Source organism: Mirounga leonina, unplaced genomic scaffold (assembly GCF_011800145.1).
Source record: "Mirounga leonina isolate KUSES-001 unplaced genomic scaffold, KU_Mleo_1.0 Mir_104, whole genome shotgun sequence".
In the NCBI taxonomy this organism is placed as follows: Eukaryota; Metazoa; Chordata; class Mammalia; order Carnivora; family Phocidae; genus Mirounga; species Mirounga leonina.
In genome coordinates this window covers 2,222,121-2,235,380 of record NW_023270231.1, presented here as the reverse complement: position 1 = coordinate 2,235,380, position 13,260 = coordinate 2,222,121, and the positions used below count along the sequence as shown (strand labels likewise).

The 13,260-nt window shown below is 40.3% G+C and overlaps 1 protein-coding gene across 1 annotated transcript in view; it reads right to left on the bottom strand.

Annotated features, from left to right (window-relative positions):
* The window catches only part of SGCD (sarcoglycan delta), a 774,199-nt gene extending 765,337 nt beyond the window's left edge, over nucleotides 1–8,862 (bottom strand). Inside the window, exon 1 of the mRNA XM_035012991.1 lies at nucleotides 8,784–8,862. The gene's annotated coding sequence lies outside the window, so the exon portion shown is untranslated. The remainder of the gene's footprint in view (nucleotides 1–8,783) is intronic.
* Between the last annotated feature and the right edge of the window lie 4,398 nt (nucleotides 8,863–13,260).

Below are 13,260 nucleotides of genomic sequence, written 5' to 3'. Positions count from 1 at the left end.
TCCTCCAGGCGAGCCCTAGCAAGTCCTTCAAAACAGACGAAATATCACCTTTTCTGGTAATATCTTTCCCGGCTCTTCAAATTTGGCAGATCCGAGCACTGATCTGCTCAATAGCCATTCCCAATCTCTTTCTTCCTTGCCGGCCTTCCATTTAAGAAACGAAAAATTAGATACTCAGTTTCCCAGTTTCCACTGCAGCTTGCTGTGGTCATGTGACCCAGTTCTAGCCAATGAGATACGAGGGCTAACTGCTTAGCGGCATGAGGCGTAACCAGCCGTCCGTACTAAGTAAGAAGCGTGTCAAGAGAACTTCCTCTGTTCAGCGCCCTGGCTGCTTTGTCTTCTTGCAAAGCGACTTTCAAAAGCCTGGTATTCCTGAGCTCCAGGAGCCATTCCGCAACCTTGAGAGGAGACTGCTGAAATGGGGAGGATGGCAGAGGGGGAAAACGGGGAAAATGTATGCTTACGATATCATGTTGGACACTGTACCCACCCTGGCTCGCCTACCAAAAAGGTTGGAATTGTTTAAGCATTATTCTACTCTTGAGAGCACCTAACGGGTATTCCTAGCCAGGGAGAAATACTCACCCGTGGCTCCCAAAGCATTCTTACACTCTCCCTCTAAAGACATCCGTCCACATTGGTACAGTGTCTTTGCAAATGTGTGCCTCCTTTAAAAGACTGTGAAGAGAAAACAAATGCTGGCTAGGCTGTGAAGATAAGGGAGCCCTTGCACACTGCTGGTGGGGACGAAAATCGGTGCAGCCAGTGTGGGAAACATGATGGTGGGTCCTCAAAAAATTAAAACTAGAACTATCCTATAATCCAGCAACACCACTTCTGGGTATACATCCAGAGGAAATGAAAGCAGGATATTGAGGAGATATTTGCACTCCCATTTTCACTACAGCATTATTCACAGCTGCCAAGATACGGAAACAACCTAAGTGTGCATCATTGGATGAATGGATAAAGACACTGTTTTACACACACACACAAACACACACAATGGAGTATTATTCAGCCATGAGAAAGAAGGAAATCTTGCCTTTTGTGACCACATGGATGGGCCTTGGGGGCATTATGCTAAGAGAAATAAAGTTAGAGAAAAACAAATACTGTATATCACTTGACACGGACTCTTAAAAAGCTGAACTCCTAGAAATAAAGAGTAGAATAGTGGTAGGGGATGGGAGAAATGGGTATAATGTTGAAGGGTACAAACTTGGAAGTCATAAATAAGTAAGTCCTGGAGATCCAATGCACAGCATAGTGATTATAGACAACAATACTGTATTATAAACTTTAAAGTTACTAGGAGACTAGATCTTAATTGTTCACTCCACAAAAAAGAAATAACTATGGGATGTGATAGAGGTGTTAGCTACACTACAGTGGTAATTATATTGTAATATATAAATGTATCAAATCAATACATTTTACACCTTAAAATTAAACACTGTTACATGGTAATTATATCTCAATAGAAATAAATTTAAAAACAAAGGCTGTTGGGGTGCCTGGGTAGTACAGTCAGTTAAGCATCTGACTCTTGGTTTGGGCCCAGATCATGATCTCAGGGTCATTGAATCGAGCCCCGAGTCAGTCTCCATGCTCAGCTGGGAGTCTGCTTCAGGATTCTCTCTCTCTCTCTCTCTCTCTCTTCCCCCTTTCCCTGCTTGTGCTCTCTCTCCCTTCCCCCCCAAAATAAACAAACAGATCTTTTTAAAAAGAGAAAGAAAATTTAAAACAATAAAATAAATAAAAACAAAGACTGTGAACTCCCCACTCTCTAGCATAGGATCAAGCACAGAGAAGAAAATGAAAGTCTATTAAATGAGTAAATGAACGAATAAATGAATAGATTAATAAACATAAACGAGATGTAGGAAAAGTACTAGGTGCTGTTCTTACCATGTTTACTTCTCTATTAAACTTGTTCGTATCTGCTATTAAAGAAAACTGTTCCCTACATTGTAACTTCCATTGGTTCCAAAGCCTTCTGATACTCACCTGGGACATCAGGGACAGTTCACCCACAGGCACCCGCTCCAAGGTATCCCTGGCATAATTCTTGGAAGTTACCAACTGATAAGCGAGCAGAAGGAAAGAGGACTGATACAGAGTGTCAATGGAAGAGGCTTCAGAGTTGAAGAATTCAAACCAAAAATACCAGAAAGGGGTTCATGTGTTCATGCATCTACCTATTCATTCATCCATCCAGAATTTACTGAGCATCTGCTATATATTATGTTATGGACTAGATGCCAGCAATTCAGCATGATTCAGATAGACATGATCCTTGCCCTCACGGACCTTTCAGAGTAGAAGGTATAAGCCATTACGTGTATGTCACACCTCCTAGGAGATGCACCATACAGCATCATCAACACTTCGCACTAAGGAGGGCATGTGATCTGATGAGCACTGGCTATTATACGCAACTAGTGAATCATTGAATACTACATCAAAAATTAATGATGTACTCTGTTGGCTAATTGAACTTAATAAAAAAAAAAAACTTTGCACAAATACAGACCTGACTAACAACATGTGGTTTCACTGAAAATTGTTTTTATGAAAAAACAATGAGCCACACATACACGATGTTGAACTTAGAAGAAACTCTCATAGATTATCCAAGATTCTGATTTTCAAAGTTTAAGTTTTAGAGGGTTTTTGTCCAAACACAAACTTAAGTGACAGCTGGGGGAAAGACCCTGCCTATTAGGCTGGCAAACCCCACGGTGACCGCTGGGCCATCTCAGAAAAACCCTGGACTCAAGGGAGCACGGTTTGCAAATCTCCAATTTACACCAACTTCTTCATTTGCAAAAGGAGGAAAATAAAGTCCAAAGTATAAGATGTTTAACTTAACACCCCTAACTGGTGAGAGCTAGAATTAGAACTCAGATACTCTGCCTCTCCATTCCAAGCACGTTCTCTTCTATTCCATGATCAATTGACTTATCCAATATGAAAATCAAGAGAGATCTGATGAAGGACTGAGGATCTGGTGTGGATGTTAAAACATTAGAATTTCTGGAACATATTAATTTTTCACAGGGAAAATGGAGTAGAACATAGGAAAACTAAATCAGTTTGGGAAAATTGAGGATTTATGGTTGTTTCACCAGACAAATTGAAGTGCAAGAGAATGTGTTAAAGCCAAAGGCCATACATCTCAGACAATGCTGCAGGTCAGTTCTGTCAAGGAAATGGGGTAGTTCAACTAAAATAATATCAACGATATTAATTTTCTGGGTTCTGTAAGGCTTCCCTCTGTCTATTCTCCCTGAGACACCACTTTATACTCATATCCCTGCTTTGTTGTATAAAAGCCAAAAGGAAAGTAATCTCTAAATGGGTCTGCAACCCACAGAGAATTTACTTAGATGACATTCAAATCTGTTTTTCAGGGTTTTTTTTTTTTTTTTTGGTGCCATTACAAGAAATCATACAGTCATTACACTTCAAATTTGACAGTTCTTTCACAGTATGAAAGGCAGAAATTAGGTCCAAATGTATTTATTGAAATGCAAGGTTTCACTTACCACCAGGACATTCATGAAGACTGAAAGATGACAGCAGAGTGTAATGTCTGCCCTATTGTTATTTCAGGAACCCCTGACCATGGATCATCATGCTCAAATATTTTAAATTCAAACAATGAACGCATTAAAGAGAACTTTCAACTACTGTCTTTCCTTCCCATCATTCAAAGAACTCAATTTAATTCACTTAGCAATCACATTAAAGAATGAAAGAAAAATTTTTGTTATGAACAGGTTTTGAAATGTATTTGAAGACAAAGGACCCAATCAGGCAGCACTTAATTAATTGGATCTCAAAATTTTCCCAGACTGTTGGCTACCTAAGAACTGAACCCAAAGTGTCAGTCTTACTTGTGGAGACTACACACTCGTGTGGATGTGGTGTTCTTGCACCTTATTTTTAGGGGTAGGAAGATTGACTATTTTCCTGTGACGCTTCAAAGGCCTGTAGCCCCTGTTTACCACCAATGGCAGTGGTCAGGAGAAAATGAACACACTTTTTTTTTTTTTTTTTTAATTGCTTGAGCCCACTTCTCTTCCTAAACATCGACCTCCCTTTATTGCAAAACTCCAGAGCTGTCACTGCTGTTCTCTCTAATCCTCCTCCTCCCATTTTCTCTTAAATCCAATCAGGCTTTTGGTTCTTTCCCCATTGGTTCATGCCTCCCACATTGGTAAATACGAGAAAGTCCGTTCTCATCATATAACTTAACGCATTATCAGCATTTGACACTAAATGACATCCTGTCTTACTGCAAGCTCTGAAAGGTTTTTGTGGGAACGTTCTGAAGTTCAGTTCAGCTTTGGACATGTACAATTTCAGACAGATATTATTAGATATCTAAAGGGAGATGTTAAGTAAACAGTGTGCAGTTCAGGGCTGGGGTCCAGGCTGGAGATCAATTCTGGGGATTAACCAGTCTGGAGATGAGTCAGGGAGTGAACCCCCCAAGTAAGCTGCCAAGTGTGTGTCAGGGAAAAGGGGAATAATCAGAGATCCCAGTAATTAGCAGTTCAAAGAAATACAGAGAGGTAGGGAAAAGGGAGAATGTATAGAGCCTTGTAGGAATGGTGAGAACTTTGGGAAATCAACTGAGGGTCAGGTGGAAAAATATTTTAATCATCAGAGTTCCAGAGGGGATGGGGAAGTCAGACTAGCCAAGTAAGGCCACTTTCTGTGTAAAAAAAAAAAAAAAAAAAAACAGAAGAGGAAGGATGATTATACTTCCCAGGGTCTGTACATGGTGGGGTGAGTCAAGGGTAAGGTGCAAGAACTCAAGGAGGTAGAGGAGATGGAGAATAAGACAGAGACAAAGGAACAGGGAAGTGTACGTGAGCCCTGGCCTGCAACCCCTAGGTATCTATATCAAAGTTACCAGTCTACAGAATGTTAAGTGTGGTTGGGTTTTTAAGGAAAATACAGAAGAATAAGGTTCTGTTTCTGGGCACAATGCCAATCTAAGAGGGAGAAGGCCATGGGGACAACAAGCAGGGTTTGACAATCCCAAATTGGGGTGAGTTGGGGTGCACTTTGAGTTGGCCCATGCTTTAGAAATGGAGTCAGGCCAAAGGTGAAAAGTCTCACAAGGTATGTAAGTTGTACACACATTATCTCATTTAATATTTACCTATATCTATAATGTTTGAACTATTGTCACATTTTACAAATGAAAAAAAATGAACAAAGTCATATAAGTTACCCTTGTTCATCTGGCTAAGTTACAGTCTCTGGGACTCAGATCCAGGCCTTGGGACTATAAAGGCCAATCTATGCTTCTCTTCCATTATGCATTTCTCTGACAACCGATCTCAATAATCAAATGCAAAAAAATTAGTCAACCATTCATATAATTCAACTGAATCATGCTGAACATCCAGATAATTAGAAATAGTTCAGTTTTTTTTTAATCCAAGTATAATTAACCTACAGTGTTGTATTAATTTCAGGTATATAACATAATGATTCAACAATTCTATACATTACTCAGTGCTCAACCCAGTAAGTGTACTATTAACTCCCATGAGTCAAGTTTTAACACCATTTATCTCAACATTTGGAAGACTGAATTTTTTTTTCATTCTTCTACTACACATATTAGGGATCCTTCAGAGCAGAGTTTACAATTGGTGACATCCAGACTATGGATGTGTATTATTTGACCTAAATATTTTCCCTTTTTAGGTAAAATAGATGCCAACATTTAAAAATCACAAGAATTTATAAACATCCCAAATTCTAAGTCATCTTGAAAAATAAGAAGATGGGGCAATACAAAATTTGCATTTTCAAAGGGCAAGAATTGACTAGTGCTAGGGGTGCCTAGTGGTGCAACTGGTTAAGCATCTGACTCTTGGTTTCAGCTCAGGTCGTGATCTCAGGGTCATGAGATCAAGCCCTGCATCAGGCTCCACACTCAATGTGGAGTCTACTTGAGATTCTCTCTCCCTCTTCCTCTGCTTCTCCCACTCATGCTCTCTCTTTCTCTAAAATAAATAAATAAATCTTAAAAAAGAATTGACTACTTCTGAATCTCGTGCATTCCTTTAAAAGGGTATGTGTCCTCCACAGTCCTGTCCACTGCCCATAACACCAACTAATATATTCTTTCATGCCCTGCAGAGCCCCTATAAGCATCAAAGTTTGTAATTCCTGCCTTAGACACAAGACAGATTCCGTGACTACTTCATTCCTCCAAAGAGCTCAAAATACAGCTCAAAAAAAAAAAAAAAAGCAATAACCTGTGTTCAAAAATATAAGTGAGCTAAGTAATCTTTCAGTCCCCTAAGCAAGTGTACTTTCTGTAGTCAGAATAATACACATCATTTCATAGATTACTTTTATAATTCTCAAGAGAAACTCAAGAAGCAGATATAGGTCTCAATTCTGTTGCCAGTAAAAGCAGGGGAAAACAAAAGTAAGGATTTTTCTTGTTAGCTGGAAAAATACAAGTAAGCATAAGTAGATTATGCCTTAGCACTGGGGTGACTAGTGGGGGTTTTAGTTCCCAAGATTTCTCCAAGATGGGAATTCTGTAGGCACTGACATCCAATGTGAACGTCATTTATCTGCCAGACACGGAGCATGTATGCCAAAGTACTTAAGGTCAGCTTGGAGCACTGCCATATTGTTTTCATTTCTGTTTTGAAGGACAAACTGAGAGTGTGACCAGGTAATAGCAGACAAGCTTATCAAATGCATATTCAAAACAAAACTAGAAACTCTTAAAATTATTTTCCTCTTGAATTTGGCAACTCCTTTACTGAATTTATCGTGAATAGCAAGATGGAGAAATAAACAGGGAGATAAGTACTGTTCTTGCAAAGATTAGTGCGGGGAGGGCTTAATAAGCCCCCTCCTCATTTTACAAATGGAAAAAGCTGAGGCCCAAGCAGACAGACATTTACTGCCCATGACCACTCAGCAATTTAAGATACAGCTCAAAAGTTTTTTTTTTTCACTTTTAGCCACAACAAACTGAAGAGACACACACACGCTTGGGCTGAATGAGTGGTGACCAGAATGAGACACATATCTGAGGACTAAGGAAAAGCTGAACACTGGGCCTCTAGAATGGTAGGCCCTGGGGTTTGGTTCTATACCCCAAAATCTATCTAGGAACACCAGCAGTAGGAGTTTGAAGACTTTTGTTCATTAATATCAATCTCCATATATTGGCCTTTCTCTTTTCCAATATGAGTTTTGATACTCCATAGGATATTTGTTGTTTTAGGAGATATTTAGCAACCATTTTCTAATGCTTTGGGGATATCCCGATCTTTTTGGGGAATGCCTATCCTGCATGGTGGGTAGACATAATGAGGCTGATAATCAGGTTGTTCTGCCCTCTCTTGACAGTGGGATGGGCATATGACTTAAGCCTGACCAACAGAAACTCTCGCTCTACCATTCCCCACCTCTCCAGATTATGAATCTTGAGCTGAGTGGCACAAAGATGGCAAAACATAGGTTGGGGCTCATTCCTATCAACAGTGAAGAGAGCCTTGGTAAGATAATTAGTTTTTGCTCCTATCCCACAGCTACTCCATAGCTTCCCTGTGGCCCTTCCTCTTCTGAGCCTCATGTTCCACCTTTCCCTCATACTTTGTGAACGGTTTTATATCCTTCCAATGAATTAGTTGTCTCTTTAAGCTTGGCCATAATGGTTTCCTGTATTCAAAGAAACTACAGCAATAAATTGTAGAGGATATTTGTCTAGCTCCACAGAGCTTCTGCCTATTCATGATGCTTGTTCCCTGCCAACTTTAGCTTGTCTATATCTCCTCATGGTTTTCCAAGCCTCCCCATATAGCCTTGATTAGTAAACCTTAATATAAGTAGGAGAGAGTGTTTTCTTAAATATCCCTTTCCATCTGTGTCAACCATGAATCTGGAGATGGGACCTGAGAATCTGCATTTAATATGAGTTCCAGTTGATTCTGATGCAGGCAGTATCTAAAATACACTGCTCTATATCATAAACTCAGCATTTGCTCCTACTAGGCTGTCTGTCTTGTCTCAGTATTTAATTCATGTCTCTGAGAGAAAAAAGTCTGTTTGACCCCAATCTTCTTCCCATGCCTGATTTAACCAGTCTATGGACTAGTTCAGGTGACTACTCTCTGTCCAATGGGCCATGAGATGGAGGCAGGCGTGGGACAGGGTCACAAGGTCCACACGGAGCCATCCCTGATGTAGGATCTGTGGTATGGTTTTACTTACAAGAGGTTATGAGCAGCGGACAACATATTTGGTGTTGCAAGATGACTGAATAAGAAAACAGGTTCCTGACTACCTTTCCAGTACTTTTTCCTCTGACCACCCTCCATTTACAAGGCCTCTCCAACATAATTCATCTTTAGAAAATAAGATCCAAGATATAATGAAATGTGTTTAAATTAACAATTCTCCTATCCAGGAGGTACAGACTTCTAATGAATAATCGTTAGGCTGATTACTTAAACACCCATATTCTCTTGTTAATCACTTTAATTACCGCCTCCTGGATCTTCTATGAAGCAAAAACACAAAAACCCTACCTCTCAGAGAATGATAATACTTTCACAGAGAGCCCCAAACTTCTTTTTAGAAACATTAGGTCTTAGGTTACTAGACTAGGTCCCATTTTTAAGGAAACATATGACCAAAAGTACCCAAACTTACAAAGATTACAAATGAGAAAGGAGAACTTATTTTTTAAAATTACTCTACAAAAATATATATAGACCTACCTTGGGAGTTTACTTCATCAGTCTCTACATAGGTGAGTTCATTTACTGGCTTCCTTCTCCATGCAATGCTTATGGGAGCCTAGGACACAAGAACAAGGTCTGATAAGACCAGCAAGTTAATCCAGTGAGGAGAGTGGAGGCCAGCTAAGACAGACCCAACTGTGCAAAAGACAGACCCCTGTGCAAAAGAACAGAAGAGAAGGAGAGCACAGACGTTAGAAGAATCGATGACAATCTGGTAAGACTGAACGACAAAGGTGAAACTGGGAATAATGGTTGTGAAGGACCAACATATTTCATAAATGGAGAACCATTGATGGCTTGTAATCTACTAAATGTTTTAGAAAAATAACTTTGAAGGTGGAGGATGGTTTGAGGAAACAAAAGCTGGGGACAGGGAGAGCATACCGAAAACTGCCCTAAGATCAGAAGAGATCTGTAGAAGCTGTGGTGGAAAGGAGGGAACTATTTCAGAGATAATGCAGAACCAAAATGGGCTGTATTTGGTTAAAGAGACTCACAGTTGCTAATAGCATGAGTTTTGGAATCAGATGGCCCTAAATATAAGCTGTAGCTCTGCCGCTCACTGGCTATATAATGTCACACAAGTTACCTTGTCTCTCCAAGCTTCCACTTTCTCATCTTTAAAATAAACACAGTGTTGGGCGCCTGGGTGACCCAGTTAGTTAAGAGTCTATGTTCAGCTCAGGTCACGATCCCAGGGTCCTGGGATTGAGTCCCGAGTTGGGCTCCCTGCTCAGTGGGGAGCCTGCTTCTCCCTCTCCCCTTGCTCCTCCCCCCTGCTCATGCTCTCTCTCTCTCCCTCTCTGTCAAGTAAATAAAATCTTTAAAAAAATAAAATAAAATAAAGACAGTGTTATCGAGAGGATCAAATAAGCTAACAGTATAAAGTGCTCAGTGTAAAAGCACATACTAAATGCTCAATATTCACTGACTACTAACATTATTACTATCATTATAATTACAAAGATTGTAATGAATCACTGATGGAGGGATGGCAGGGAAGAGAATCAGAAAGAACAGCCTAGCTTGGAAGTCTGACAAATGATGATGCCATTAATTGAAATATGATATTAATTGAAAAAACTAACATTTATTGAGAGTTTACCATATGCCAGGCGGTGTTCTAGGAGGTTCACACACATGATCTCATTTAATACTCATAAGGAACCCAGATATCATTATTCACAAAAGTAAAAACTGAAGCATATAGAAGTAGCTTGAGTGAGACAGCTACTAGGTAAAGGAACACAGAGCCTGAACACCAGCACTCACAGAAGGCCAGAGAAGTTCTGGGATGGGGTAAAGGGACCTTGGTGAGGGGAGAGAGGTATCATTAGTTTAAGATGCTCAGAGACACTAACATGGAGTAAAGCAGTAGTGAGCTTGGATATGCAGGGTGTTCATAAATCATTTTTCTACTCAAAAGAAAGACCAAGGAACAGAGAACCTGAGACAGTAAAGCAGAAGATTAATCAGAAATGCAGAAGTGTCTCAAAAATTACTTTGCAAGGCAGAGAGAAAATACAACTGGAATAATATAAGTTTGATTTCTGTGCAGCTTCTCAGGAAGCAATCCAGGTGTGAAGGAGAAAAGTATCTTTATGATTCCATTCTCCCAACACTTGCATCCCCAATGTCAACTGTGATATGCAGTCGGAGCCCTGGTGTTGTTCCTTGAGCAGCACTGTCTCAGTGAAACAAAAGGGAAACCAGGAATTTTCCTGCTGGGACTGCCCATCAGGAGATTTCAGATGGTGGAGAAAGGAAGAATGTGTCTTCCCTGCCAAGGGCTTCACCAGAGGCTTCTGGGAAATCTGCAACCATCATGTTCTCTCTGGTTCTGAATGACAGAGCTAACACGGCAGCTGCTTCTGAGGAGAACATCCTGAATCAGTGAGCCTTCCTACTGGGTGATTTGGCCCCTGGGCACACTCCCTGACAAAGCACTCACAGAAGGCTGCAAGGAAGTTGGAGTCTCAGCCGCTAGTCCTGGAAGCTTGCCTAATAAATCCCTCCCCACCCTAAACCTGTCTTTATTCTGTAATGTCCATGTATTTTCCTTCCATCCTTAGTGCAGGAACATCCTTCCGTAACTACACCTGGTATCTGGAATGTTTTCCTCTGGAGGAAATGTTTACCTCTGGGTAATCTGCCTGGCCCATGACTGACTCACGCTAAGTCTGTGCACACGGAGGTATGCCTGAGCGCATGCGCGCGCACACACACACACACACACTCACGCCTCTGCCATCATGTTTGCGCCAAATGAACCCATCTCTCTGGTTCTCACTGAACCAAGGACAGACACATGACTCAAGATCTATCAAACAGATTCTCTCATCTGGGAATCTGGAATCTCTGGATGGTATGTGCTAAGGGCACCATTTTGGGGAGCCCCTTTCAGCTCTAGAAAGAAAGATGCAGGAAGCAGATACACACAGGAGCTACAGATCCTCATCCAGCCCCTTCCAAGGCCTCACTGAACGCCCTGCTTCTAAACTGAATGAAATACCCCTGTATTTTTCCAATGAATTACCTCTTCTGGGACTAAGTTAGTTAGAATCAGTATCTGTTACTTATAACCTAAAGAGCCTCCACTAAGACACGCAGCAAAGAAATTTTATATCAATGCAAATATTGCTGGAAATTGTACTCTCCAGAAGCTCAAGATAAGGCAGAAGTGAGGACTTTCTCTCTGTAATAAATTTGTAGGAAAAAAAATAATGATGATAAACAGAGGTTTTTGTTGTTGTTGTTGTTGTTTCAAAGTACGCCTACAAACAGTTGATGTTATTGACTTGGGACTGTTGGTGTAGCATTTCTGACCCTGCGGACAGATGATGAGACTGAAGCATGAGAAAACACCCTCCTCTGTCCCAACTTGTCTGCATTCCTGGATCTCCCACGTATCCATGTTTGGAATAAGTGGATTTGAAGATGTATAGTATTTTTGAGATGGACAGATCATTGAATATGAAAGGCTAATCATCACTCTTTCCTTCTTCTGAAAGTAACATAGAAAGTTAAATTCCTCTGGACCTGCTTACACCACAGATGACACCCATTCAAGTTCCCCGTTCAAGAGAGTGGGTGTTCATGTAGTCAAACACCAGAGCTGGCATTTAATATGCAAGATTACTGGCTGCACAAAATTCAAAGTACGAAAAATAAGCATTTTGTTCATAACATTTGCAAGAGTGTCAGAATGTACGCACCCGATTATCACTATTATTTTTACTCTGATCATACCTAGACATAATGCTGTATCTCCTAGCTCAATCACCTGTTATGTTTTCAAGTGGTTTCTCTCCACCTACCAAATGCCTTTCACTCCCTACCTCCTACCTCACTTGTCTGGGCTTCCATAACACCTGATTATTTTATGCTTGCTTCTATGTCAACAGATATTATATTGCATTAACATGTGCTTAGCTATACTACGTAGGGAACTTACTGAGGGCAGGAAATGTGTCTGTACTCTCAACACCTAGCACAATGTCTAGTACATAAGCGATTATTAACTGTTTGCTGTATGGTAAAAAGCGGTAGAAGCTTGTGATCATGAAATGAAATGAGGCCCAATGAAGAAAACTCTTGCTATATCTCAGAGTATTTCAACCTGAGAATCCTTACTTAGACATAAGGTATTTTATCCACCCAAATAAACTCTAAGTATCCCAGAAGCATGTCACTTGGGCTCTGTGGAAGTAAATTCATGTTTATTAACTAAGTACATGCTCTTTCATTCATGACATGCATCTTATGCTAAGCACTGGGGTAGGAGAGAAGGATGGAAAAAAAGCACAAGACATTATTTATTCTTACTTTGATGAAGGTTAGAAAGTACTTATATGAAACATGTCATGACTATTTTTCCAGCATTCCTGAGATACACCTGGCAAAGAAAAATTGTATATATTTAAGGTATACACTGTGAAATGATTACTACAACCCATCACCTCACGTAGCTGTTCTTGCACATGGGTGTATGGTGAGAACACTTGAAATTTATACTCTTCGCAAATTCCGAGTATATAATACATTACTACTCAGGATAGTCACCATGCCGTACATTAGGTCTCCAGAACTACTCATCTCATAACTGAAGGTCTGTATCCTTTGAAACGTGCCAGAACTATTGTCAGCAGCAAAAGCCTATTTATCGATCACTTCTTATACATCAGGTATGGCCTTAAGTTCTTTACAGGTATTATTTCATTTCATGATCACAAGCTTCTACAAGATAGGTGCTCTTACTATTCCCACTTCCCAGATGGAGAAGCTGGGGTCCACAAAGTTTTGAGTCATTTGCTACAGATCACCTGGCTAACAAGAGGCAGAACAGAATTGTGAACTCAGGTCTGCCTATCTCTACAGTTCATACCAACCAGATGCCAGAGAGAACAATGCCAACTCTAAAGATACTAATTGTATAGAGAAGGGAAAGAGCAAT